The sequence below is a fragment of the Equus caballus genome, chromosome 8 (genome assembly GCF_041296265.1).
Source record: "Equus caballus isolate H_3958 breed thoroughbred chromosome 8, TB-T2T, whole genome shotgun sequence".
NCBI classification, from domain to species: domain Eukaryota; kingdom Metazoa; phylum Chordata; class Mammalia; order Perissodactyla; family Equidae; genus Equus; species Equus caballus.
Window position 1 is genome coordinate 99066454 of NC_091691.1, and position 23469 is coordinate 99089922.

The 23469-nt window shown below is 48.8% G+C and overlaps 1 protein-coding gene across 7 annotated transcripts in view; it reads right to left on the reverse strand.

Moving 5' to 3' along the window:
- Positions 1 to 23469, reverse strand: part of ZNF516 (zinc finger protein 516) — a 120425-nt gene that overhangs the window by 79349 nt on the left and 17607 nt on the right. Inside the window, exon 1 of one of the 7 annotated variants that reach the window (XM_070275868.1) lies at positions 10016 to 10180. The exons of 4 other annotated variants lie outside the window; for them this stretch is intronic. The gene's annotated coding sequence lies outside the window, so the exon portion shown is untranslated. 2 more of the 7 variants (XM_070275869.1, XM_070275870.1) reach the window with 2 other exon arrangements.

Below are 23469 nucleotides of genomic sequence, written 5' to 3' on the forward strand. Positions count from 1 at the left end.
AAGCAGTCACTTCTGCCCACTGCTGCAGGGCCTGCCCAGAAACCCAGGCCCGTGGGTGCTGGGCCCAGCCCGCGGAGCACACTGCCCGTTTGTTCCCCTGCAGACAATGAAATGGGCTTTACTAGTTACACTGTAGTATTATGAGCCACGAATTAAAATACATCATTAACATCCTGCTCCAGCTTATCTACTGCTGAGACAAAAAGCCTATTCTCCGAACAAATGGGGAGAAATTCCATAACAACAATGAGGAGTTCCTCTCCCCACACACCAATCTGCCCGAGATTAACAATTCCAGGCTTATAGTCCCCAGACCAGGGTCCCAGTGGCTCCGTGAAGTGGCGCATTCACTGCTGGCAGAGTAAGGACCACGGATGACAAGGCCTGGAGGCCGCCTCGCTCAGACCAATCAATAATCCATTATGAGCAAACTGCATTTCCACCCTAATAAGAAAAAATGAAGGAACGGCAACCAGAATCGGCAGCATTCACAAGACACCCCACCCACCTCGCCCACTAGGGGAAAAGGACACAAACCCACAGTCCCAGGCGGGAGGAACACACAAGCGCCTCCCGCGGGCCTTATTTCCAAGCAGCCAAAGAACAATGTGCTCAGACGTTTCTGCCAAAAACTCATTTTAAAGGTGTCTCCAATACGCTTTGTTCCGAGCACGAGTCGATGGGAACGAACCGTGCACACCACAGTGACAAAGTTCCATTTTCTTAAGCACAGGTCTCCTTTAAATTATTTAGCACCTCCAAATAAATCAAAGCAAGTGCCAACACGTTAGTCCCCAAATGGAACTAACTGTCCATAAGAAGGTTTTATTATGCAAACTCCATGACCACTGAAGCAAGACCCACTTCGATTCTGTACCCCAGACCACAGCTTTAGAACCATCACTCCATTTACAGCAAGAATGCCCAGATGACCTAAATGTTACTCTGCAAGTAGGTTACCTTTATGAAGCTGTTTACCACAATCTGTCGAAACCCCAAATAAATTCCTAGTTCAGGAGATGAGTGAGTGTTTCCATCTTCACCCCCAGACAGAAAGTACAAATAGAACATTTGTTAAGAGTAAAGATGGTACACCAATATATTTGCAGAAGAAATATAAATTAACATTAATATATAAGCTGTCCTTCAACTAAAATACAAAGATTGGTGGTCAAATCCCACCTTACAGGGGACCAAAAAAACCAGATGAACACACAATATAGTTATTGACCACATTCAGAAAAGTCCAAGGATAAAGGAGGGACGATGTGGGAATCCTCCTTCTCCAGCCATTAATAACATATCCTGAGAAATCCAAAGCGGTGGTGGAGACTTTAATAAAGAGGCGTCCATGGGAAGAGAAAGGGCGGGAGGTGGATTTTTTTTATATCCAAGGGAAAAAAGCATCTTTCTACTTTTTCTTTTGCTCTCCAAAGTAAATGCATTACTGTTACCTGTTAATTACTATCTCCCAAGTCTTATATTAAGTAGTGATTTTAGCAGTCTATTTTGTCCTTAAAAAAGTAAACTTAAAACTGGAAGGAAAATAAAAGGAACAGGAGCCAGAGCTTGGCCTGTAATTCTCAGCAGATAACTGTCCTGCTGGAGCCCCTGGTCGGCCACAAAGAGCTGGGACCTGGCAGCAAAGCCAGCTTCCTGGAGCAGCCAGCAGGGCAAGTGTAGTTAATGACCTTGTCATCGTTTCCATTAAAAGCCCCATTTCCAGGAGCTCAGAACTTCATCCCCCCAAACCGGGCGGCTCGGATGCAGTCTGTCCTCACGGAGGGGCACTCACCTTTGTCCAAAAAGAGGACAAATCGCTCACTCTTCGTTACATGACCCACAAAAGCAGTTCAGTTTCTACTTTGACTCCTTATATCTTGCAGCAAGACGATGCAAGCCAGCGTTTGGAGTAACTCAGGAACGCTGACAACTTGGGGCACCGGAGAAAATGAAGACGCATACATTTCTATTTTTAAGACAAACATGGAAAATTAGAGGGCCTTCGATAAACTACAGGGAAAAATCCCATTTGAAAGCGGCTTATCGGTGTTTACTGAGCCTAAACTCAAAAGTCACCAATTAGAAACCGTCACCAATTCAGTGTCTAATATAAAAATTTTTAAATTTCCTTTTAGAAATTATCAGCAGTGAAAACAAAACAATGCTGTGCAGAAACTCACTATATTTTCTCACTCGGTAACTGTCCCTGGTCTACCGGACACACCCTTTCAGAATGTGCACTAGTTGACTGTAAAATATATTTCAACTGAAATTCACTCCTACAAATAAGCTGTATTTTCTTCCACCTAAACCAACAGTAAAGGACAACATCTGCCCCCAACCTACACACAGTGACCTGTTTTCCAGCGTCTTACCTAAAACCAACATTTCCCTTCCAGTATAAGAAAACAGACTGTAATTAATACCTATCCAACGTTATCTCTCTCTTCTATGCTTTTTGTCAAAGAGCCTAGAAGTCCCCACCATCAAATCAAAGAAAGAACTGTGCCCAAGAATACAAAGAGAGAGAATTATGTTCAGTAAGCCATGAAACGTCCAGTTACACATTACCTTCCGAGGCAGTGCAGTTTAGCACACAAGTCAGCCCCAGAAATCCCCTCATTAAGAACACTCGGGGAAGAATAAACACTTCAATAATCAATTTCACTGAATTCTAAGCAACCACTCACAAACATTTTCTGTAAAGATACCCTGATATATTTTGGTAGGACTCTTGAAAGGCATATCATGCAAGGATTTACATAACATTTTGTCTGCCATTGTACAAACACCAATCAATACTTTAAGAAGATCAAAATTATAAAAGGACCTCTCTTCCCAAAATGCATTGCTATGTAAAGCACAGACACTATAACCAGTTTAAATTTTCCAGCTCCATGACTGCCAATAACTACTGTAACATGACCCAGTTTATCGGGAACACAGGCAGCGCCTTTGAAAGCAGCTGATAGCTCAGCCTCTTAAGGAGAGTGATCTATCAGAGAGCGTTTACAAAGAGCAATTCTTGACAAGAACATGATGTCACGTTGCCCCAGGATTTATCCTGCACCGCCTGTCTAAAAATATATTTCCAAGCTCACTTAATGACACATCTCTGCAAGCTCTAAGTTTTGAAGATAAAAGGCCATCTATACTTTTCCTGCAAGGAACAAAAAAGGATAAACAAGCAAAATTCCACTTTAACTCCCCACAATAAAGCTATTGTGTTATTCAGCGACGCAAATTAGGAAAACACCACACCTGAAGAGACCCTGAATGATCTTGCAGAAATGAGGAACGGAGTATTTTTTCTAAGCCAAGTATCTTATCCAGCAACTGCTTTCGATAAACGTTAATATAAAATACAACGAAGCAGGTTTTTGAATTTCAAAGCTCCTAGACCCACCCCCTGAGTCCCTGGAGAGGAAAGATACTGAACTTGACATGGGATCTCTCTGCCTCAGCCCCGGCTGGATTATTCAGCAATCAAGTGTGGCACTCTAATGTCCTGGGGCACTCAGAGACAACAGCAGTCACACCAGTGCCTGCGAATATTTTCCAACATCCCCAAGACCATGACACTGATCCAGATGTAGTCGATGAATCATCCATGGGTTCCAGCTAGGTCCACGCTGAAAATTAACGTCAGGACGGTGGGCGGTGTGCACTCTGATGGTGTGTCCATTCTGTCCCCACCGTCACTTTCCTGTCCCTCTTTTCCTTCCCCCCTCCAAGCACACAGCAGCACAGTCCAGATCCCCTTTCTCGGATTTGTTCAGTGCAGGTGCTGCGAGCAGATGTGCCTGGCCAGAGCAGGGTGAGCAGGCCACAGACCTGGGGGCCCGCTCCTGTGTTCTCAGGGACTGTGACATCCAACTTAGAGACAACCTGGGTCAAGAAAATTACTCAGGTGTTAGAGTTTACTGAAACCAACGATGTAAACGCCCATTTGGTGAAAGGGATGGTTACCCGTAAACTCACTGTTCAACACACAGGACACAGGGGTCGGCACAAGTCTGTCGCACGACACCACACTGCTACACCTACGATGCAAGACGGTTCTCCTGAGCACAGACCTCTGGGGATAGAAGAGAGCCAAACGTGCATGCGGCTCGCCCACTGAATTAACTAGGTACAGGAAAAACAAAACACACTTTCTCCAAAGTCTGTGTTTCCAACTCATTTATCTGAATGAGCTATTGTTACATTACTTAATAAGTACGACTGGGGCCGGCCCCGTGGCCGCGTGGTTAAGCTCGCACGCTCCGTTTCAGCGGCCCGGGTTGGTGGGTTCGGGATCCTTGGCGCAGGCCTGGCACTGCTTGTCAAGCCATGCTGCGGCAGCATCCCAAAAAGAAGAACCAGAATGACCTACAACTAGGATATACAACCACGTACTGGGGCTTTAGGGAGGAAAGAAAAATAAGTACGACTGATAACCCCCGGCCACCTGTACCCCCCTATTTCCCGGCGCATAAGGGGCTTGTGGCTGCCTCTTGCTCAAGGAGGAAGGCAGGTCCCATCAATCTGAGACGCCAAGAAACCCCCTCTTTCCCTAAGGAACAAGCACTGTCCCCCCAGATAAGGACAGCGTGCCTCCCCTCTCCTCTGCGGAGTCAGCTCCCGGCAAACAGGAGAAGCTCACTTGAGCTTCCGCCCCTCCCCAGACTCCCTGGGCGCCTAAAACTGCTCAAGAGAATCTGTCCCGCCTGCCCAAACCCCAGGTTCCGAGCAGCCGGCCTGTTGAGGGAAATCTGGATTGCGGCTGCAGGAGGAGCAGCAGCACATTTGGGACCTTCCTCAACAGAAGGCCCAAAACTCGCGCCTCTCTTCACCCACAAATAACGAAGAACAAGCTGGTCACCCACACAGTCCAAGTGTGAGATGTCCGGTGCTGAGCCACTAAACCGGTGTGTTCTCTAGACAGAGAGAGCCCCATGTGGCCTCCCCGGGCACCACCCTCCCACTGAAGCAGGAGCCCCCCGAAGGCCTTGGGGCTCTCACCATGCACGCAGCGCAGATCCTACGTCCAGGTGGCTGTCCGCAGCCCTGGCTCCCCGGGAACGTGCGAGCAGCACATTTTCACTGGGACATACCGTCAAACCCTGACCCTCGGAACCAAGGACTGGGTTTAAGTGCACCCCTGCATATTTACTCATTTCATGCATCAAAGGGCACCATTGACCAGTTCACCGTGGGGAGTTCGTGACTCCAGTTCTAACTACAAACACGGTCGGCGTCTCGGCTCTGCACTGAAAATCGCGTTACCGAGCTAGTCACACACACGTATTGTAACGCCGCGCTGGACTCCTGTTCCACATTTAGTCTGAGTCGTGTTCTTATATTTCCAAAGTTGGAGTGCCGCATCAGTATTCCCGGTGACAGAGCGCTGGGGGCGTGGCAGGCCACGCACGGCCCTGCCGGTTTCTTGCGCGACGGCGGAAGCCACAGCACGGGAAAACACCGCCTCGTGCCCCGCGTTCATCACTCCACTCAACGAAGCTGACAGGGCCCATGAGAAGGTGGAGAAGCCCTCCAGGAGGACACGGCACACAGCAGAGGAAAGACGGCTATGCTTCGGGATCACGGCTGAGCACTCATGACACCACGTGTATGTGGCAAAGAAAAAATGTCGGCCGAAGTGCCTTGCAGGTCAGAACCCCCTTTCTAGAAAGTTCTCCATAAGCAGCCACATGGTTTGTAAACAATTTTAAGCTTTCTCTCCTTACACTGAACCCTTTTTGATAAATGTACCATATGTGCTTTCTTAGGTGATGGCAGTTTCCTCAAATTAGTTCTTAAATCACTTCAAGGAAACTGTACTCGAGAAAAGGCACTAAACAAACGGGTGACGGAAACCTTTCAAACCAGAACAGGAGGAACCCCATGCCTTAGGGATGACGCGCAGGCCCCCCTCTGACGGGGCCTCGAGTACAGAACCACTGCAGAATAATCCTCTTCTTTTTTTTTTTTTTTTTAATACAAGGAGGTCCCTTTCATAAGAACATGTTGGTCCAGTCTTGCAATCTGGCAGGATGGTTCTTTCAACGTCACGCTCTGGAAAGCCAGCTTCACGAGGAAAGCAACGGAAAGTATCATTTTACTTCTGAGGAGATGAGCTCTCACTCACCTTCCCGTCCCAAGGCATCTTCCAGCTATTCCTCTGAAAGGACATCCCTACTCGCAGACGGGTTTTCCCGGGCACACTGCTCACACCGCGGCTCCCCACGCGCCCAGCTCTGTTCTCTCAGGACGTTTCAAACAGTAACTCCAGGAGCTAAGGGGGACTTGTAGCTCCAATGTGGACAGACACTTACGGAGAAGCGGCCGTGGAAGGAGAAACTTCAGGAAGACAGTCTGAGTCATGCTGAGTTATAAAGGGGCGTGACTTTCTCAGCAGACACACAGGGGCGACACGTTCCTGCTTCAGGCACACATCCTTGCCCACGTGCACTTGATGTCTGGAACAAGCCTCTTCTGTGCAGAGGGGCCTGATGTGAAAATCCACCCCCACAGGGACCCTCTGGAGACAGGAGCGGCCACAGCCCATGGCAGACTGAGAGCCCAAGAGCCACAGACGAGCTGACCGCCAAGGCCTCATGGAGGGTAGATGGCTCTCCATGTGTGTGTGGCGCATGTGTGTGTATGCACGTGTGCGTGTGTGTATGCACATGCATGCTTGCACACATCTGTGTTCTTTCAACCTGAGAACTCGCTTACTCAGAAACACACCATACCTGGAGGTAGACAAGTGTGTCCCGTTCCAATACTACTACGGATAAAACACACACCCCCGTCCCCATCAACACCAGCCTGCTGATGATCCCACGACCTGACCACCGGCCCTCTGGCCCGACCAGATGCATCCTTGTCCCGCGGTCCAGGACAGGACTCTGCCGTGACGGTCAGCTTCTCCACCGTACAGGCATTACTGCAGACTCGGAGCACGCTTGGAAATCCTTGCTGAACCCAGATGGCTCTGACGGCTGTCTGCCATCCCCGTCTCTGAGGACAGGTGGATGTCCTTCCTTCCCAGCACGGGACCTCTCGCCACCACCAAAGCACATGTGTCCTCCACTGACCAGCTAGGGAAGGGGCGGCAGGTCAAGCCAGGGTTCCAATGGAAATGGCAGCCTGTCTGCACCCCACTCAGGACCCTCTCTTCTGTCCACACGGCCTTGACATGATGGGCAAAACGACCTTTCATGCGCTCTCAGAATGTGTTCTAGCACGAACTCGCATCTCATCTGAAATGACGCCCTCAGTGACACCTGAACACCCAGCCTCCGCCCAGCCTCCTTGCTCGAGGCAGAGGGCCCAACTCTTGACCTGGAGCCAGGGCTCCCCGCAGTCACGGAACATCAAGCAGAACTGGACGTCCACACCAGAGAGCAGATATTTCCTCGGAGGGCAGGACTCTATCACAACTCCGGGAGATCCCAGGGCAGCCGCGGTCCTGTGGGGCCTGAGATCAGGATGCTGGTAAACCGCCCACAACGTGTACCAGGAACGGAGTGTCAGAGTCCCGCAGACAGGAGAAGAACATGCGAGCAAACCAAGACATGGGGGGTCTGACAGCCATGCGGCCTTCCTGGCACTGGGCCCGGGGGGCTCACCACTCCCAGAGAGCACAGTCATGTGGAAATCACTGGAATCTCGTCTTCTCACCGCTGTCAATGGAGGACGAGGAGAGAGTCCACTAACAAACGTGAATGATGCCCAGAAAACAGTGGGCTGCACTGCTGTGCAGGATCGCACCGGCCGTTAACACGTCTGTCAAACGCAGCAGGTGGCAAAATCACCCAAATGTTGAAGGATGCTGAATTCCCGCTCAGGGGTTACAAGAATATGCTTCGACCCCCCAATTAAGTCCAAAGTACGATCAGGGCCACAAATGCGAGCAGACCACTGGCCATCAGGCGAGCGTGCTGGAGCTGAACCTGAGGGCCCAAAGCAACACACACGAGACGAGAGGTGATGGTTCCGGGTGGCTGGTGAGTCGGCTACCAGCCAGTAACAAAAAAAGGGGGGGAAATCTGATCGTGCCATCATCCTCTCTTTTTTAATAAGCCCAGTAGTTCAGGAAATGCAAGTAGATGACTTTCTTCTGTTACTACTCAGGGCTAGAGTGTTTCTGGATTCATACAAGCAGCATCTACTTAGACCAGTGCCTGGTACACAGCAGGCACTCAGCAAATTCAAGGTCCTCTGCAGGTCCCAAATCCAAGATTCAGTAACAGTGTAAATGCTCACTATCGAAGTGCAAGGAAAGCAATGCCAACTGCCACCACCACCCAGGAGGGGTTCTGGCGAGGCCGTCCAGAGGCCCACATTCTGGGTCTAATTACTCAGAGAGTCAATAGATACTGACTGAGGGGTATTCACACTCCAGGCTACATCGTCGGCGCCAGGCGGGGCTCACACCTGGGTAAGCTGCTGGCTCTTTCACACCCCACCTGCACAGGCGAGGGGCTGGCTGCCTCCCTCAGGGCTAAAGGACAGTCCTTAGCCCGCTCCTCCTCGGACACTCTAGTCAAATGCTTTCCCCCAGATCCAGAGATGAGACATACCAGCTCCCCCTTTCACCCCATTTGGCATTAAAGTATCTTTCAGATTAATATCAAATTTAATATTTTCCTTCGGGCCTCTATATTCATTTTCAAAGTGTTTTTGTCACAGAAGAGCTTTCCAGTCGTTCGTGGTGAGCCTGCCCTGGCCACATGAAATGACCGCGACTACTTCTGCCCGCCGCCAGGCCACGTGCCGCGTGGGGCCCCACGGGGGAGGAACGTGACTGGAGGTTTCCGTTTTCCAAACTCAGAGACTCCTTCGTACAGATTCAAATCAAACCGTTCCAGGACTTCAATCAAGTGACAATGCACACGATTACTGGAATAAAAGGGAGGAGGTCTGCACCAGTGCGTGCACATCTCCTTAAAAGGAACTGCAGGCTCCACACGCTTAAGCTTCTAGAATGACCTTTGGGTGGAAACACAGGAACCAGAGAGGCAGGGTGCATGCACGTCCCAGCCCCCGGCATGCACACAAGGCTACTACGATCCCCCTCGTTAAAGACTCACCCAATAAAAACCGAACCCTTCCCTGTGCTGACACAGACAGACCTTTCCTCCACACGCGTGGAGATGAGCAACATCCCAAAGTTCCTAATTAATTGATCCGCCGCGTCACTGCTCGCTGCACAACGACAGCACCTCCCAGAAGGGAAAGTGCCGCTGTTGCCATCTCTGAGGGGCTCTGTCCCAAAATGCCACCCCAGGAACAGGAGTGGCAAGCGAGCAGAAAAACAAAGTTCGTCTTACTCATATGCAAACTAATATCCTTGGAGCAAAGCTTTCCCAGATAATCAAAACGAAAGTGCTCCTCCCACAGCACCCAGCCCGCAGAGCTGCTGACACAGCTGCCTCTCGGGAAAATTCCTCAAGAGTTTTGCTCTCCTTCCCTTTAAGATCCTTAGGTCCTGCTCAAAAGGACGACGAGAAGGCTTCACAATCAGGCGTTCTTGTTTAGTTATTTTTCTATTCACCTTCAAACTCCTTTTAACATTTTCCCAGCTATTCCGGGAAAAGCGCTCCTAAGCCGTGGTTAAACTGAAAATGAGTGTTTCAGCTTAAGTGCTCCCAATCCCAGGTCAGGAAAACAGAGGTGCAACGGATTGAACAGGAAGGAATTCAAACTGAACCCAACCCGACTTCCCCGTGGCTGTAAATGAAGCAACAGGGCCTGCGAGGGAGCCCGGCTCCCCGCGGCTCGCAGGGGCAGGCGCAAACTCCACCGGCCTCTCCCAGTCGGAAATGATCCGAAGTGCGGTATTAAAGTGGTTACATTTTTTCTAAAAGTTTGCTATTGCTGTTCTTTAAGAAAAAAATTAAGTGATGCACACGCACAAGGCCTTGCTGGGGCTACGCAGATGTTTTCAGAATAAATAAAACACCCAGGAGCAGCTGCCAGCAAAACACAGCGCGGAGAGCAACAGCGGACGGCGCCTCCTCACCCATCTCTGAGCCACAGCAAACGAGTGGGAAGCACCCAACGACGACAGCAGAGACTCAGCAGCAGGGACCCCTGGGAAGCTGTGCAACTGCATCAGCTTTCAACACCTGGACCGGCCATCCATGCAGGCCATGAACACATCCCCACAGAGATCGGCCATCGTGCTCTCCTAGGCCTTGCACACACGCCACGCCCCGGGGGCGGCTTTTTCTTCTGGACCACCCATCAGTAGGGCAGGACCATATCTCTCACCCTGCATCATCATCTGAATTTACAAAGCAGACCGTCAGATCAGGGGGCCAGACGCAGCCCACCCACCTGTGGCTGGGCCCGCCTGACCAGCGAGCTGCTGTGCCAGCGGGAAGAGCGTTTCACTTAAGCCTCAGCTTCCCGCATTTTCCGAGGTTACGATGTGCGCGGCTGTTCGCACCCAACTGGAAAGGCATTCCGTACAGATCTGACAGTGACCTTTTAAAAAGGACACTTGCAGACAGCTTTTACAGTCTCCTGCCTGAGCCAGAAGCAGTGCACGCAAGTTTAGCTTCTCAGTCCTAAATGTCACAAACTTTTTTAAAAGCGAAAAAAGGCAGGTGGGGATCCACCGAAATAAGCTCTCCTGGTACTTTCCCTTTCTTTACGTGATCGTGCAGCAAGCCCTCGTCTCCAGCCTCAGGTGCGGAGATCTCACCACCTCACACGAGAGGACTGCCTCCCAGCACGCGTGGAGCCTCGGGCTGAGTTTCAGTGGTGTTTGTGGATCTGGGAGGTCCAGAGTCCTCGAGACCAGGATTCACAGCCCCAACAGCTCTGGGCGGTGCTGGGGGCACCAAACTGCAAGGCCTCTCCTGCACCCCAGACCTGGGCGTTTCACTCATGAAGAGGTTAGGACGTCTTTCATTTTTTCCATTTTTCAAAACTTATTTACTCAATGTTGGGTTTTTGGGGGGTTTTGTTGCTGAGGAAGATTAGCCCTGAGCTAACATCTGTGCCAATCTTCCTCTATTTTTTTGTATGTGGGACGCCACCACAGCATGGCTGGTGAGTGGAGTAGGTCCATGTGCAGGATCCAAACCCACATGGCCTGGAACTTGAACCCCTCGGCCACCGGGCCAGGCCCTGGTCAATGTCTCTTTTAAGCCTGCAATGCATCACCAGACCCTTCAGACGTGGGGCAGGGCCAGCTGCGGAAGGAGGAGGAAGCCTGAGCAGCATCTGATGCGGAGAAACTGCATGTGGGTGTCAGGACACAACTCCAGCCGCATGTTCCGTGAGGGCGACCCCAGCCTCCTCCGGTCCAGGCGTCTCCAGGAGGCCCTGGCCCAGCAAAGACTGAACGGCACACAGGAGCCAGAGCTCGGCAGCAGCCCGGCGGCTCCTGCACACGCAGAGCCCGCACAGAGGGGCCACCGCGCACCATCCCTCTGCTGGACGATCTGTCCTCAGAGTTCGGGTTTTTTAAAAACTAACCACTACATTTTTTCTTAGTTTTTCCTTGACGGAAACAAACGTTTCAGAGTTCTGTGTGTTCAGAGGCCATTTCCTGCCCCTGGACACCTCAGACGGAACAGGAAGCTTTTGCTCTTTGGCAGTGGTTTTTAGTGAAGAAGACTCCAAGGAGAGGGACACCTTTTAAAAGCGCCACTTTCCGTCTCCCTTGGGCCGAGGGAGCCAGTCGACCTCAGGGACAGGCGGATTCTGGGACCTTCTGGACGGCACCCAGGAGAAGAGGGCCAGATGCTGCCACAATGCACAGGACGTGGGGTCGGGACCCAGACACAGCACCAAGGCCATCCACGACCCCACCTTCGCCGTCAGACGCTTCAACATAACGGACAAAGTAAGCGAAGCTGGGAGGACCCTAAAGAGCACACAAATTTTAGAAAGACCAACCCTGATGTGATGGATGAGGCATCCGCTCACCTCTGTGGCCGTCCCCAGACCCAGGGCCCAGGGTGACCCGGGAGAGAAGCAGAGAATGCAACGGAGGCCCGGGCTGCAGAGCCGGGCCAGCCCGCCTCGGAGGGTGAGGCTGAGGGACATCACAGCCCACGAGGCTGAGGACCAACAACTGACAGGGCTCAGCGTGGGGTCGGGCGGGACAACGTGAAACCCCCCAAGGCGGGAGTTTTCGCTACTGGAGATGCACCGTGTGGTCCTTCAGGCGTGACAAACACTGATGTCACTGATGTGCGGGAAATGGGGACTCTGGGCTGTCCTGGATCTTCCCGCAAACCCAGGCTTATTCCAAGAGGTGACATCAAATGACACTGTGCTGTATACTGCGCAGAAAACCACACAATCATTCATGCAGAATAAACGACTTAGAATAAAACATTAGAGGACATATGCCTCTACCAAAGCTGTCTCATTGAAACAAACCATTGTTGGTCTGTTAAAAAATTAACAAATGAAACAACATTACAGACAGAGAAAAGAAAAAGCCAGCACATGAGAGACACCAGACAGGAGCCCTCAAAACCAAGAAGGATAAACACCCTCGGGGCGGTCCAGTCACCACAGAACGGACCTGCTTCCGGCTGAGTGGCGTGACGGTCCTTGTCGCTTCCCTTCAACATCTCCCCGAGGTCACCTGAACCCCCTCCAGGAGGCCACCACTCAAGTGGACAGGTGACAACAGCTAACATCTTTCGAGTGCTTACCATGTACCAGGCGCTGTTCTAAACACACGAAGTATCAACCCATTTAATCTGCACAACTGCCCTGTGAAGTAATTATGGTCATTCTATCCACTTTACAAATAAAGAAACTAGGGCACAGAGAGGGTGAGCACACTGCTAACATCACACAGCATGGAGGCGGCCAAGCAAGGGCTGGGCTGGGCCGGGAGGGGGGTTTCAGTGCAGCCCCTCTGACGGTTAGTGTGGAGACCAGGGGAGTTTGTTCATGCATCACTTCAGCTGGGAGAGAGGCAGAGAGGGGAGCTCCATGCTCAGATATTTAAGACGCCACCTCGGAAATGAAGACTGCAGAACAGAGGGGGTGAAATGGAGAAGAGAAATGTGGGTGAGCAGATGCAGGCCGACCGAAAACCAGGCAGGAAGAAACTTCTAGAACCAAGGGCACTTGATGAGCCCCAAAGAGGGAAGAAGACCCTCACATCCTCCACTCACCCCACCACTGCAAACTTCTGGAGCACAGGCACAGAGCTTCACATGAACAACTTCCACCGGTCTTTTCTGACCACCGACTACTTCTCTCCCAGCTCCTCACGTCCTCTGTGACTGTCTAAGCCTCTCTGATTATCGAGGTCCCTTAGCAGCGAGCACCAATCCAAGCTCCTGTGACATGCATCAGGAGTGACGTCAACCACTGTCATTACTACGAGGGTCCTGCTAACTCAGAGGCAGGAAGAGAACAGGCAGAAGACACTTCCACCAGAGGCTTCCATTCCCGCGGGGCTTCCGTGACCTCCCACTTCCCAAGATGCTCATTTCTCCCCGCCTCCCCGCTGCTATGAGTGTGCCCAAGCGTGCAATCCACCACGCCCAGACCCCGCACACAGGGCCCGGCCAGCGTCCCGTGTGAGGCCACTGTCCCCCACCGCAGCCCTTCTCTGATTCAACAAGGCCGGCCAGGAGTCCACGAGGATAAACCACCAATGTGGGAGGGGGGACCCTGAATGAGGACACCGTCCAGAGAGTACGATGGGACCTACACACCCAACACCGGTGGAGGAGGGACGTGGGTGCCCGACAAGCACCCGGGTGAGGTCCGGGAAATGTGAACTGGAGGGATGACTCGCTGTGGGAGGCGCTGGGCAGAGCCAGCAAAGGAGAGGAGGGCTGGGTCCACACGGAGGGCACGTCCAGGGTGGGGACCCCAAATCTGGGCATCGGTGTTCACGAAGACGCCCCTGGGGCGGAAAGAGAGGACAAGGAGCATGGAGAGTCGGGGAGACGGACCGAGGGACAAGCACACAGTCCAAGGGGGTGGACGTGACGAAGGCCCTCGCTGCTGACAATGGAACATTGGATTCCAGAGGACCGGAGAGCAACCCAAGTCCCGTCAGCAGGAGACGAGGACCGGAAGAGCTGGATGAGGACCAAGAGACAGGAGGCGGGGCCTGGACCTGGGCTCCCCAGAGAGGCAGGTGAGAGCAGCGCCCCTGGGCTACGTTCAGGGCACGGGGAGGCGCAGGGGGGCCGGAAGGAGGCGGGGGAGACCCTGGGGTCTCATGGACGAGCATCCCCGAGAACCTTGAGGCCAGGACGTCGGGATGGCTAGTCCCGCTTCTCTCGCCTCAGAGAACAAACAATTAGGCCAAAAGCAAAGGACAAGGTGACCTCACAGGTGACAGAGCAAACGTCACCACGGGATTTACCTCGCCCCAACCAGATGCTAACCAACACTGTTGGGGCAGAAATGGCCCAGCCTTCCCCAATGGCTGCAGGTGACACGATGCGTTGGGAGAGAGCAAGAACGTGAAGCCAGCGTCCCGGCCCAGGTTCTGGCACTTGTAAACTGCGATCTTCAGAAAGACAGACATCAGGTCAATTTATAGAGTCGGAGCCTCAAAAATGTTTCGCAATCCACATGGGCAGCCTCGTTTTCGAAGCAGAAGTTTAGTAATTTCCTGCATCTGCAGACACGTTCAAACTGTAAGTACATTCAATTCCTGATTTTTCGGTTAGGAGATAAATCCATTTCCATGCATAAAATAACCATATGCGTCACAGCCTCTCAAGGCAGCCCCACGAAAAGCACAAAGTAATAAAGGAAGGCAGTGACTCGTGCTTCTGATCGCTACCTGCTGATCTCTAGCTCCCTCTGTGGTGCCGGACAGCCTTTCCAACAAGAGCAAGAGCACGTTCCAAACTTCCGCCCAGAGAACCAGTGAACACCTCGAGTGATTCTGGATGGGGGTACACAGACCCAGGCCGTGCCCATCTGCAAACAGACCCTTCAGCGCCCACATGGACAACCAGGACACCTCTCAGACACGCACACATCCACCTTGGCACGGCGGCGGGGGCGGGGGGGGGGGGGGGTGTCCTGGTGCACACGGGAGACCCACACAGGGAGACTGGCTGCAGCACGCTCTCATGGGTCAGAAAGGTTGAGAAACAGGGAACCACTGCTTCCCACTTTCACAGAAAAGTGTATATCTGAAAGCACAGATACCAAAATTAAGATTGGCAATGTCCTTCAACGTGTGCCCCAGTGATCTGGAGCAGGCCCATGTTCACTCAAGAAGAAAAACCATCACACCAGTTGCTTATACAACAGAAACTCTCTCTTGAGGGGAATAAATGAAAATGTCGATCGACCCTCCACTGTTAATTCTATGGTTTAGTCCTCAAAGCAGAGTCTTGGGTATATGGACTGTATTTACGACTCCTTCACATATTCAAATGTCTCTCTTAACCATGACAGATCCTGGACGGCTGAGGTACAACACCGAAAAAAGAAGCGTCAAAAGAGAACGTCAGGTCTGGAAGTCCTCCGCTCTCCAATTTCCCATCCCAGTGTTAAAGGCATTTAAAGTCCATTGCTGAATATTTTTTTTTAAATGAAGTTATAGTGTTTCCACATGTTTAGTTCTGTGTGCCTGAATAAAAATAACTGTTGGAGTCAAATTAGGGTGTGCTGAGGTTCCCTTCGCTGGAACAAAGTTTTTGCTTTCTCCCAGCAAAATGCAAAATTAGTAAAGCGTGAAGTGTGGTGAAGTCACCAGCCCAAAATTACAGCCAAACTTACTATTATTAAGGATTTGCTGTCCTGTTTTTTTTTAATTACTAAGAAAGTTACACTCATTATATCTTTATATTTAGAGAGCTTTTTAAAAATAAGTTTTAGTAAAGGTCTATGAATGTGTGTATTGTACAGAGAGGACAGCTAAAAGAAAGTACTCAAGATTTTAGGTTACATATTTTCCCTTCTACATCGAAATAACCAAAAACCTAGTAATAGTTTCCACTACTGCATTTCGGGGAAAAGCGCTTTCTTTCAATGTAAGAAGAAATTAAATAAAATTACAGGGTTTGGTCAAGGGAGGAGATTCACTTTTTAGATAAAAGGGATTATGGTGATTTTAGTCTCCTGACCAGAAACTTTAACATTTTTAAAAATATAATTTAATGTTGGGATTAAGCAGAGGCTTCATTTTCTATTTTTATCTTCTTCCATTCGAAGGCCCTGGAACCTGAAAGGTTAATCACACCGTACTCAGAAAATCAGACGGTCGCCCTATGCTCCTCTCAACTAACATTCATTCATTATAAAACGAAGGTAAGCACTGAAGTGTACACTTAAAAATCGTCAAAATGGCAAATTTTACATTATATATATTTTACCACTAAAAAATGCAAAATAAAAATAGTTTTTAAATGCTTAAAATCATTTAAAATGCTTTAATACTGTATTCCCTTAAAAATCCTAAACACACATGAATAGTATCTATAGGCCTCATTAGGTACATAATCTATTGTTAAAACTGCAGGAAATACGTTACTCTTGAAACAGTATCATCCCAAATGAGGACCAGACTTCTAGATGTCAGAGGTCATCACTAGAACCCACAAACTGTTCTAAAAACATTTTTTTTCTAGTGAGGCAGCCAATTTTCATGTGCCAAACGCAGAACACACTGCTTATGGTCGACCTTGCTACACTTCGCGTTCTCTGCTAGGAGCCTCTCGCCTGTGGGCCAAAAACCTAAAGTGCCCCTTTTTCCTTCCCGACTTTTCACTTAGCTCTGGAACAAAGCACAAGCGCTAAGAACACAACTCTAATTCGTACACAGAAAGAAGGGCCCCATAAAGGTGCATTTCTACCCGACACAAGCACGCTTTCAGAGTCACTTTTTATGCTCACTGCTTGAGGGAGTTCAAGTTATTTCAGAGGCAGCATTTAACTGACACTGTGGTGTTTCGATCCAAGGAGCCCTTTTATAAATCAGCTTTGGAATGCCCCACTTCTTCGTGACTGGAAATTCCATACGAATCCTCTTCTGTGCTCTCTGGTTTATTCTGAGAATTGCAATCCATTTCACTTTGTGTTGCAAACATTTTACAACCTCTCTCGGCCAAAAGCACAGCCCGTTCTGACTTCACTCACACTCAGGACTCCTTATCTACGATTCTATAAACCCCTCACACCACAAGGCCTGCCTTGCCCTTGAAAGTGTTTCCATAAGTTCCATAAACCTGATTTTCAATTCTTTCTAGATTCCCTTCTCCTTCCTCAGCAGTTTTCTTTCTTTAAAAGTATCTCTGTCAGCTGATTAACTAAAAGGCAGCTTTCCGATGCTTTATGCTCCCACATCAAAGATAACGGCACAGTATTCCTGTTGGCCAGAAGCAGCAAGCAGCGGAGATAAAAATACTATTATAGCAAAAACTTAAAGAATAATTTCACAAGTACACACAACGTATCACCAGCTGCAAGGCTGTCACATCCATCCAACCCCAACCTTGTGAACTCAGAAGGTGACGGGTCCTCCGCCTCCACCGTCCTCCCGGGAGAGGGGAACTGGGCTGAGGTGCGGCTGTTACATCACCTCTGACACCCGGCACGAGACAGGAGGACCTCACGCAGGAGTCTCTGCTGGGCCTTAGTCCTGTTCTCTGTAACAGGATGTGTCGCCTCAGATTTGGCACTTGACTTCTTCGGCCCTTACTTTCCCTTTTGTGAAATGAGTGCTCTGTAACGGGCAGACTGTAAGGTTTTTCTCCAGTTCTACAGCCGCAATTCCATGGGGTCCTCACCAAGTGTTCCTGGTACCCCAGGAGGCCCGGGCCAGCACTGTCAGAACATTCTACCCTGGAGCGGTCAGGCCTCTACCCCGACCTGTTCAGTGGCCTCGCTGGACTGTGGGATATAGTTCAACAGGAGATCCCCAAAGTCTACCAGAGCTCTCCCGAGATCCTGGCCCAGCCCCGGTAACACTGCCAATCTTTGGAATCTGGACGGCAAACCTGTCTTGGTGCAGCCTCTCCCGCGTCTGGCCCGGAGCATCCTGAGGGCCTGCATCTCCCAGCCCCACACTCACCATGTCTACACGGAGCTGCATCTTGTCCTCCTGCCCCCAGGACCACCTACCTGCTGAGGGCATCACTGTCCCTCCACCCCCTACGAAGGAGCCAAGACCATCCTGGGCCTCCCTCCATCTCACCAGGTCCAATACATCACAACGTCCCCAGGATTCCACTTCCCATGTGAACCGGTCACTCTCCGTTCCTCCTCTCCCACCTCACAGCCATTTGTTTAGCCTTCCCCCGGACTGCCCCGGACCACTGTCCCTAAACGGCCCCCTTCTCTAGTCTCCCCGCAGGTGAGCTCCCCCTGCTGCGGACCACTGAGGGCTCACCCAGAACACACCAGCGCCCCACTGGTGACCACCCTCATAACGTCCCACCGCCTTTCGGACAGAGCCTCAAGTCCTCAAGATGATGCACAGGGTCGGGACGATCTGCCCGACGACCTCTCAGACATCACGCCTCGGCCACCCGCCATCCCTCACATGTGCACACAGGCACACACACACGCGCACCCCAGGCCCAAGAAATACCAAACTTCTTTTGCTCTTCAGGCTCTGACCATTTCCCATCTCCGGGATTCTCGTCAGCACCCGCCCTGCTCAGGGATCGAGCATCCTCACCAGCACGGTCTTTACAATCTACTTGGAAAGGTACTCTAGTCAAACAAAAGATGACTCCAAGAACTCAGGAGCAGAGAAAATACAGATGAAACGAGTCTGGCAATTATCACTAAACCCAGTAACCACAGAAGTACAAACAGAATCAGTCTAAATAACTGTGACCTACACATAAAATAAATGTGTAGTTACTACACTTTCTGAAATAAAATATATATTATGGAAAAATAATAAATTAACAATAGTAGACTAAAACAACATCCAAAAAAGGAATTATGATAGCCATGTGGGGAGAGGGGAAGAAATGAAGAAAGAGGAGGAAGGTAAGAGAAGATGAAGAACTAATTTCTTCATCTCTCCACAGAGGAAGTCAAATTATATTGTTACTCAAGGTGATAAATTGAGAAACACAAGTTTAAGCAAAAGTTATGAATATAACCATAGTAGAACTAAAAACATTCAACTTTCTACAGACCTTCCGACTTCAGGAATTAAAGGAGAGAAAACATAACTCACCGACCAACACACAGAAAACAAAGGAAAAAAGCATTAAACAAGATAAAAAGTCTTTTAAAAAATTAAGAAAAGGCGCTGACCCCATGGCCGAGTGGTTAAGCTCACACGCTCCACTGCAGCGGCCCAGGGTTTCTCCGTTTTGAATCCTGGGCACGGATATGGCACCGCTCATCAAGCCATGCTGAGGCAGCATCCCACATGCCACAACTAGAAAGACCCACAACTAAAATATATAACTATGTACTGGGGGAATTTGGGGGGAAAAAAAAAGAAGATTGGCAACAGTTGTCAGCTCAGGTGCCAATCTTAACAAAAAAAAAAATTAAGAAAAAGGGGCCTGCCCTGTGGCACAGCAGTCAAGGTCACACGTTCTACCCTGGCGGCCTGGGGTTCGCCAGTTCGGATCCCAGGTGTGGACACGGCCCCACTTGGCAAGCCATGCTGTGGTAGGCGTCCCACATATAAAGTAGAAGAAGATGGGTACAGATGTTAGCTCAGGGCCAGTCTTCCTCAGCAAAAAGAGGAGGATTGGCAGCAGATGTTAGCTCAGGGCTAATCTTCCTCAAAAAAAAAAAAAATTAAGAAAGATGATCAAATAAATCTGTTTCAACAATAACTATAAATGGAATAAATTTACTTACTAATAAAGATTCTATGATAGAGTTAAGAACTAAATCCAACTATTTGCTCTCTATAAAAGCCATACCTAAAACTACGGAATTCAGAAAAGCTGGCTGTGTGGACAACATGCCGCAGGAAATGCAAAAAGAAGCAACAGTGAAAACAAAAAGATCCTGACAAGTTCAATTCCTGCTTTAAAAATGGCACTGAATTGCACTAAAGTCATGTTACAATTATTAAGGGGGGGAAAAAAATCACAACGAACATAACTGTCCTAAACCTTTAAATCAAATAACACAAAATAAAATACATAAAGCAAAAACTCCAGCAGTGCACGCAAAGATCAACAGAGATAAAATGCATCTATGAGACATAGCAAATCTCTCCTAAATCTGGCAGATTCAAAGGCAAAAATAATAGAGAATTTGAATTAAAAAGTCAGGTGTATCTAATACAGAAGTACCAACCCCACACTTGCCACTTGGCTCAACTGGCAAAGGTGAGCGGGCTCGTGCAAACCACAGGAGGCCTCCAACACTTCCACAAATGAAACACAGCACAGACCTCACGAGCTCCACCATACAGTACTGTGACACCAAAAATTAACAAGTAAAAGCAGAAACAACATTACCAGGACTTCAGCTACTTGGAAAATTTTAAACTCTTCATAACTCCCGGGGAGGAGGAAATCAAAGAGCAATTGCAAAACCTCTCCTGACACTGTTCCACGGCAAAATGTACGGGGCACAAAGAAAGCTCACGGTGTAACCAGCTACATCATCAAAAATAAAGAAGGGGCCGAAGTGGTGGCGCAGCAGTTACGTGCGCACATTCCACTTCTCGGCGGCCTGGGGGTCGCCGGTTCAGATCCCCGGTGCGGACATGGCACCGCTTGGCAAGCTATGCTGTGGCAGGTGTCCTACATATAAAGTAGAGGAAGATGGGCATGGATGTTAGCTCAGGGCCAGTCTTCCTCAGCAAAAAGAGGAGGATTGGCAGTAATTAGCTCAGGGCTAATCTTCCTAGAAAACAACAACAACAAAAGCTGAACATACCCTATAACACAGTCAACTTGCGCCCAACAGAAATGAATTTGTACAAGAACGTTTATGTGTATCGCTTGCAAGAGCCCCTAACAGAAACAACCCAAATATCCATCAACGGCAAAATGGATAAATAAATTATAGCACATTCATAAACAGAACTGCTCAAAAAAATTAAAAAAGTAAAGAAAATCTGTACGTGAAACATCCAAAGAAGCATTAAAACCCTTACATTTGAATTTTAAAAAGTAACAAATCAGAAAAAAAGAAAAAATAGTAAAACTGATAAATGAAATCGATAACTGACTCTTTGATAAGAAGGAAAATTAAAAGAATACAATGTTTCTCAAAACTCTAGGTTAATAAATGTGATTATATGGATGAAAGAAATTACTGATTTTCTAGTAAAATACAAATGTCCAAAATTTGCCTAGGAATGGACAGAAAAAGTAACCAGCACAATAATCAAAACTGTTATACACTCCTCCACCCACTCAAAAGGGAAAAAAAAATGAGGGAAATTCACACACCTTTTAAGAAACAACTCAGATAGAGGCTATTTGAATGTTTCTGGAGCAAAAAGAACTTACATATAGTGAATGACATAAAAAAGATAAATACTTGTGACACAAAGCACAAGGCTATTACTCTAATAAACAAAATGTTCTTGCAAAGCTACAAACCACGAATAATTCAGTGGAGAAACTGACCAACAGATCAACAGGTGAAAGAAAGTGATGAGTAAACATTATGAAATGCTCAACATTCAAAATATTCTAAATACAATGAGATGATTCCCCCATCCAGTTGGCTGAGACTTAAAAGCGACAACAGCAAGTGCTGACAGAGAAGGGCCTCGCTCACGCTGACGGCTGCAGGATGTAAAATGGCATTCTGACAACTTCCCTGGGAAATCTGGCAGAAGCCATCAATTAAAATGCCCCTCCATGCCAAAAATTCCATCTCAGGGAACTCATCCCAAAGAAATATTCCCATGCGTGCACGAAACTGTGCATCACAGAGGCTCCCTGCACACTAGGATGCGGGCAGCAAGGCAAATGTCCACTCACTGGGGATAAATGAGAGCAGTCTCCTCAGGCGGATGTCCAGCCGGTGGGCACTGGCCTGCTCCTCTGGACTACTCAGCCAGAATCCATTCCAAGTGGGTCAGAACGGGGTCGCATGGGGCATCTGGACATCACTAAGGGTGTGTGCAAACATCTGTCCTGTGCATATCCTCTTAAAAAGAACAAGTGTGGAACCGGCCCTGATGACCTGCCGGTTAAAGTTTGGGGCTTCACCCCTTCGGTGGCCCCAGTTCGTTTCCCGGGTGCAGAACCACAGCGCCTGTCAGTTGCCATGCTGTGGTCGCATCCCACACAGCAGAACTAGGATATACCACCATGCACTGGGGCTTTGGGGAGAAAAACAAAAAAACAAACGAAGAAAAGAATAGTTCGTGGGGCCGGCCCCAAGGCCAAGTGTTTAAGTTCGTGCTCTCTGCTTCGGCGGCCCAGGGTTTCACCGGTTTGGATCCGGGGTGTGGACCTAGCACCACCCGTCCAGCCATGCTGAGGCGGTGTCCCACATAGCACAACCAGAAGGACCTACAACTAGAACATACAACTATGTACTGGGGGGCTTTGGGGAGAAGAAGAAGAAGAAGAAAGAAGACTGGCAACTGATGTTAGCTCGGGTGCCAAAAAAACCCAAAAAGAGTAGGTTGTGATGTTACGTAAAAAAATAAATTGCAGAAAACTTCACATGACATGATCCCATTTTAATTTTTAAATTAAAGTTTATATATATTAAAGATCTAAACACATTAAACTACTGCAAATGCCTAATATGGTGACTGGCATGTGGAAGGCACTCTGTAAACAGCTTCTTGCATAAAATAAAATTACATCCGTGTTGTGAAATGTCGAACGTGCTATTTTCTCTCAAAATGCACTTTCCCCTTTAGATTGCAAACATCTTGAAGGCAAAGATGATGAAGTCTTTGCAGTCTATGAACTATGCATTTTGTATAGTTACCTGAAAAAAACAGCTTAATTTGGGCAAGGAGAACACTACCCTAAGTATTTGGCTATAATTACTCAAATACGTGGTTGAAAAATCAAGTTAAGTGTATCTGCCCTAAATTCCACCCCACCCCACCAGCCCCTTATATGGTAGTAAACAAAAAGTGCACATCTTCATACCATTTTGGGAATGCCTATGTAAGTTATTTTTTAAAATCTCTGTATCCATCTTAAAACCCAATTACTTGTGTCTGTCTTCATACTCCTATGAAAGAGAAACAGACACTGTAAGATATTGGGTACCAGCTGTCAATGTTTTAATTCTGGTTCAACAATTAAAACGCGTAGGTTCATATTAATCCCCTGGAACAATGACATTCGGATAAGTCACTGCCAGCAAAGGGAATTCTATAGAAGACAAAGTCAGTATCTTGGGCTTTCAGGAAAGCCCAAGCTTGTTCTTGGCTCCCACAGTTCCTCTCCTCTAACAAGAGGACGTAGCACATATTCCTAGCTCTAACTGCAGACATATTAAAGTGTATTCAACAAAGTGACTTTCAAGTGAATATGAAAGAAATTCTGCCCGGAGTGATTAAACGTAAGGCTACAGTTCTGTGTCTGTTTCCCACCAACC